Here is a 6,238-nt window from a genome sequence, read left to right as displayed (position 1 = left end):
CCTCCCATCCACTACACACTTTCGTGAGCCAGGAGCTGATGTCATGTGGCATAGTCACATCATGTGACATGATTGACAGTGGGTGCCAGGCTGAGAGATGCCCCTGTTGGCCACCACACCACTAGAAGCTGGAATGCCTGGGACCTGAAACAAGAGTCTGCCTGCAAGCTCACTCTCACTCCAGCCTCCAGTCCAGCTTTACTTCATGCCGCTTCATACTTCATACTCCTCCTCGTAGCCGGCAATTGCAGCTTCCTCCACCTGACCCGCTGCTCATATGACAGAGTCAGTCACAGAGCAAAGTGGGGCGAGCGGCTACAAACTTGAGGAGGCAGAACGAGTGGCTCATGGCCGCACTACATTTATGGAGGGTGACAGGTGCTGTTAATCTGTCACCCGTCCCATGGCCTTAAGGTAATTTCATCTCCCTAGTCTAGGGCCTTGGGGGCCTTCCCATAAATCCAGACCTGTACAGTTATACAGTGTAGTGTGTGGTTGGCTGCATCACTGTTCTAGCCCACTGCCAATGTGCATATGTGATTGATTGTCACTGACCCCCACTCAACATCACCCATGTCACTTTGTGTCATATCAGACAGCCATTTTGCAGGATAAAAAAAAATTATAATTTATTTACAGTGGGTTTTTTTTGCGCTGACTGATTGTTGCTGATCAGTGCTGCTCGGATACCCATTTTCAAAATCCGGATAGACTTGGATCCAGATACCCAGATATCCGATCTGGGTCGGATACCCAATTTCAAAATTTTCCAATTCGAATCCGAATTGGATATCCGACCCTAGTATCTGGAATAGCCGGGCAAATTCAGATATCCGGATAGAAAAAACGGGAAGTGGCCTTTAAATTGCTTTAAAAACGTTTGTTAGGGTATATGAGGCATGTAGCATCATTATTTTGTAAAGGGGGACACTGATTGATGATGTGGAGACTTAAAATCCCCCCCCCCAAAAAAAAATGGCTGTCAATTAACATTAGGCCTAGGTTCCAGACAGTGGTCGTGCAGCCCGCATTGTGTTCAAAGTCCAACCGCACAACTGGGACATGGCAGTTTTCAACCAAGCCACCTCCAAAAAATTATGCAGCAATTGTGTTTTGGGTTAAATACAGGTGGTATCAGTGGCCTGTGGCACCCTGACCTGGCGATGGGAGCTGCACAGGCAGCAGGAGCAGGGCAATGCAGCTGCAGCAGGTGTAATGTGTGCCAGGAGCATGCTGGACGTGGCACATTGCAATTGGCACTTAGCACGTGTCATGTGGCACTTGCCAAGTGTCACGTGGCACTTTGACAATTCTGAGTGCAGAAAAAAAGATAAAGAGGTCAAATTTTAAGATGGGGCTGCAAAATCTTTCAGCTGAGATAATACAATTCTATAGAGCTAAAAAAAATCAGATTAAAGTGAATTTGAAGTGAGGACACTCACTTCAGGTTAGATACTTAGCTATGTAAAAGGAAGGCCTGAAAACCTAGTTGTTCCACTGCCATTCCTCTATGAAATAATTTAACCTGATAGGTTGAATGCCTTTTTTGTACTCCTTGTGCAGGCTTTAGAAGTACTAGCATCCCTGAGTACTTATAATAAAAACAAACAGATCCCTACTTTGAATGCATGAGTCCAGGCTCACACTTGCACAGTACGGAAGCACTCCTCTCATGAAGCACTCAGAGATATGACTTCTTCTGAAAACTACCAAAGAGTACCATTATTTTTATTGATTTATAAAGTGCCAACATATTCCGTTGTGCTGAAAAAAGTGTTTGCTAATTGTAAAATCTCTCCTCTCCCTGATTTACATTCTGATATGTATCAGATGGCGACATCTTTACTGCTGGCAGGTGACGTCTGTTGAAGGAGATGGGGCATTTTTGGCAGTTGGAAACAGCTGATATTTCCTCCAATACAACAAGACTACCTCAGTGTGATGTTAGTACCTAGGTGCTGACATCACACTGTTGGAGGGATTTCACCACAATATCAGCCAAACAGAGCCCCCTGATGATCTGTTTCAGAAAAGGTAAAGATTTCTCAAAGGGGTATCAGCTACTGATTGGGATGTTCAATCCTTGGTTGAAATTCCTCTTTAAAGGAAACCAGGAAATGCCGGAGAGATACATAGAGAGTGCACTTGCACACATTAGCCATGACTGGCAGAACTTACTGGAGCCGGCACCGAAGAGAGGACTGAAGACTGAGGATGGTGGCGTAGGAGCGATCCGTGTGTATGGGGCTGGAAGAAGCCCCGGGTATGTATGAAACTTTTCTTTAATCTCGTCTCTGGTACACTTTAAAGGCTCTCAATGGACTGATATTCACAAACATTGACTGGCAAAAGCACCATAATCATTGCCTGAATAAATGATGCCCTCACAGATACATTTACATTTAAAAGGTTATCTTATGTATTTTGACACTAAGAATAAGATGTCATTTTTTTTTCCAAAAAGACTATGTTTTGTTTGAGAAAATTGTTTTTTAATTACATAATAGATAATAGAGTAAATAGTTTTCACACAGTAACACACATAATATATATATATATATACTAGCTGGTCGCCCGGCGTTGCCCGGGTATGTAATTGGCTAGTGTTACCTCTGCCCACTTTTTCTAATCCTAACACACAATTACTCAATGATGACCTAGTTTGTGAGCTTTGCGGTCTTTGGCATCAATAATTGGCATTGAAATGAAATAAATCTAATTGGCTGTGGCTCCACTCCTTTGAAAATCAATAGGTGAATTTTGATTAGCTTTTGTAGGCTCCACCTACTTTTCTGAATATTAATCCCAGTCACCCACTGTGCAAAGTTTAAGAACCCTGCCATTGACAGACAGTGTAAGAATGGCTGCAGTTTACATTCTGGCAGTTAAATTTTTATTTTTCTCCACCCACTGATGTCCTGATGTTTCCCGGGTATGTATTTGGCTGCTGTTGGCTGTGGCCACTTTTTCTAACCCTAACACACAATTGTCAATAGTCAATGACCAAGTTTGTGAGATTTGTGGTCTTTGGCATGAATAATTTTCATTGAAATGAAACACATCTGATTCGCTGTTTGTAGCCCCACCCCTTTTCTAAATATTTAACCCCAGTCACCCAATGATCAACTGTACAGGTGATTAACAGTGCAAGAATGGCATCAATTAAATATTACCCTTAAAGATTAATAGGTGGATTTTGATTGGCTTTTGTAGGCTCCACCCACTTTTCTGAATATTAATCTCAGTCTCCCAGTGACCAACTGTGCAAAGTTTGAGAACCCTACCATTAATAGTGTAAGAATTGCTGCAGTTTACATTTTCTCAGTGAAATTTGTATTTGTCTCCGCCTACTGATGACCCAGCATTGCCCGATTATGTATTTGGCTGGTGTTGGCTGCGCCCACTTTTCCTAACCCTAACACACAATTACTCAATTACTCAATGACCAAGTTTTTGAGCTTTGCGGTCTTTGGCATCAATAACCTGCATTAAAATGAAACAAATCAGATTGGCTGTTTGGGGCTCCACCCCCTTATATAAATTTAAACCCCAGTCATGCAATGATCAACTGTACCAGGTTTGAGGCTTGTGCCATTAACAGTGCAAGAATGGCAGCAATGAAATATTCCCCTGAAAAATCAATAGGTAATTTTTGATTGTTTTTTGTAGGCTCCACCCACTTTTCTGAATAGTAACCCCAGTCACCCAGTAACCAACTGTGCAAAGTTTGAGAACCCTACCATTAACAGTGTAAGAATGGCTGCTGTTTACATTTTCCCAGTAAAATTTGTATTTGTCTCCGCCCACTTATGACCCGGCATTGCCCGCTTATGTATTTGGCTGGTGTTGGCTGTGCCCACTTTCCTAACCCTAACACACAATTAATCAATTACTCAATTACCAAGTTTGTGAGCTTTGCGGTGTTTGGCAACAATAATTTGCATTGGAATGAAACAAATCGGATTGGCTATTTGTGGCTCCACCCCCTTTCTGAAATTGAACCCCAGTCACCCAATGATCAACTATACCAGGTTTGAGGCTTGTGCCATTAACAGTGCAAGAATGGCAGAAATGTAAATATTCCCCTTGAAAATCATTAGGTGAATTTTGATTGGCTTTTATAGGCTCCAACCACTTTTCTGAATAATAACCCTAGTCACCCAACGACCAACTATGCAAAGTTTGAGAACCATACCATTAACAGTGTAAGAAAAACAAAAGTTTGCTTTCTTAAAACAGAAAGAATTTGCGATAATTCAGGTTGGAGTGAGCTTGAGTTGTCTCCCAGTGCATCACTGCTGAAAATATGCTAATTAACCATTGTTACCCTTAGAAGCAAAACACACCTCCAGAACCGATGGAATGCAATGATGTGTCAGCTTGTTAAATTGCACAGAGCCATAATAATCCAACATGCATACAGACTGTTTTGGATTGTTTGATCCTTATCAGTGCATGGCATAGATTAATTTGGCTCTATGCAGAAGGGCTTGTAACACCGAGAGGGACATGCTACCCAGAAACTCATGGTGTCCCAGAACTCATTGGAGTGTGTAAGGGACTACAATGGTCCTAAAAGCCCCCTTACTAAGATGTTAAGAAAAACAAACGTTTGCTTTCTTAAAACAGAAAGAATTTGTGATAATTCAGGTTGGAGTGAGCTTGAGATGTCTCCCAGAGCATCACTGCTGAATATATGCAAATTAACCATTCTACCTTTAGAAGCTAAACACACCTCCAGTGTAACAGTGTATGGCTGCAGTTTACATTTTCCAGTGAAATTTGTATTTGTCTCTTTTTGGTTATGGGAATAATAAGTATCCTATACTTTATTCCAGGTAATGTACTATGTGTGTGCCAAATTTCATTCAAATCCGTTCAGCCGGTTTTGCGTGATCGAGTAACAAACATCCAAACATCCAAACATCCAAACATCCGAACTTTCCCATTTATTATATTAGTAGGATAAACACACGAGGTAACTTCAAATGAACATTGCATAGTTACCTTGCCATCAGTTCCTCTCAGAAGCTCACCATTTTCTTCTTACAGTGATCCCTTCCAGTTCTGACAACATTTTGTCAGATCTGAAATATATCCGTTGCTGTCAGTTATATATCAGTTGCTGTCAATTACAGCTGAGAGGAGAACTGATGTGTCCATGTTTTCCTATGGCTCAAGTGGGCGATGTTACAGTTTAACTGTGTGCTGACCAGGAAGCTGCTATGGGGTAATAGCCATTTTCAAAATGGAGGACAGAGAATTCCATTGATCACAGTGGACAAACAGGACGCAGGAGAGGAAAAATAGATTGAGGAGTAGACTACACAGGAGGTAAGTATGACTTGTGTATGTTTATTTTGACTTTTAATTTTCAGTTCAGGTTTTCTTTAAAGGCTCTCAATTGACTGATATTCACAAACATTGTCTGGCAAAAGCACCATAATCATTGCCTGAATAAATGATGCCCTCACAGATACATTTACATTTAAAAGGTTATCTTATGTATTTTGACACTAAGAATAAGATGTCATTTTTTTTTTCCAAAAAGACTATGTTTTGTTTGAGAAAATTGTTTTTTAATTACATAATAGATAGTAGATAATAAAGTAAATAGTTTTCAAACAGTAACACACATAATATATATATATATATATATATATATATATATATATATATATATATATATATATATATATATATATATATATATATATATATATATATATATATATATATATATTAGAGATGGGACGACGAATCCGGCGAATCCACGAATCCCTCGAATATTGGGAAATATTCGAGATTCGTGGATTCGAATCCCGACGCCATTTTCCACTTTACGAATCCGCCGAATCCCGACGCTGCATCGCCGCGCATCCGCCGCTCGCACTCGTCCTCCTCCGACCCGCGCCTCCTCCGCCCGCCCCGCGCCTCCTCCGCCCGGCCGCCCGCATACTTTGTATCAACTCACCCGTCCAGTGGAGCGCAGACAGAGCGGCAGACCTCTTGCTGACTTCCTGGTTCCCTCTAGTGACGGCTTTTACAATGACGTCATCAGTAAAAGCCGGTCCGGCCACTAGAGGGAACCGAGAAGTAAGGACGAGGTCTGCCGCTCTGTCTGCGCTCCACTGGACGGGTGAGTTGATACTTATGCAGGGGTGAGCGAGGAGGCACGGGGGACGGAGGAGGCCATGGGGGTGAGTGGAGGAGGCACGGGGGGGAGCGACACCTACCT

Source organism: Hyperolius riggenbachi, chromosome 3 (genome assembly GCF_040937935.1).
Source record: "Hyperolius riggenbachi isolate aHypRig1 chromosome 3, aHypRig1.pri, whole genome shotgun sequence".
Taxonomy (NCBI): domain Eukaryota; kingdom Metazoa; phylum Chordata; class Amphibia; order Anura; family Hyperoliidae; genus Hyperolius; species Hyperolius riggenbachi.
This window is presented reverse-complemented; position numbering follows the sequence as displayed.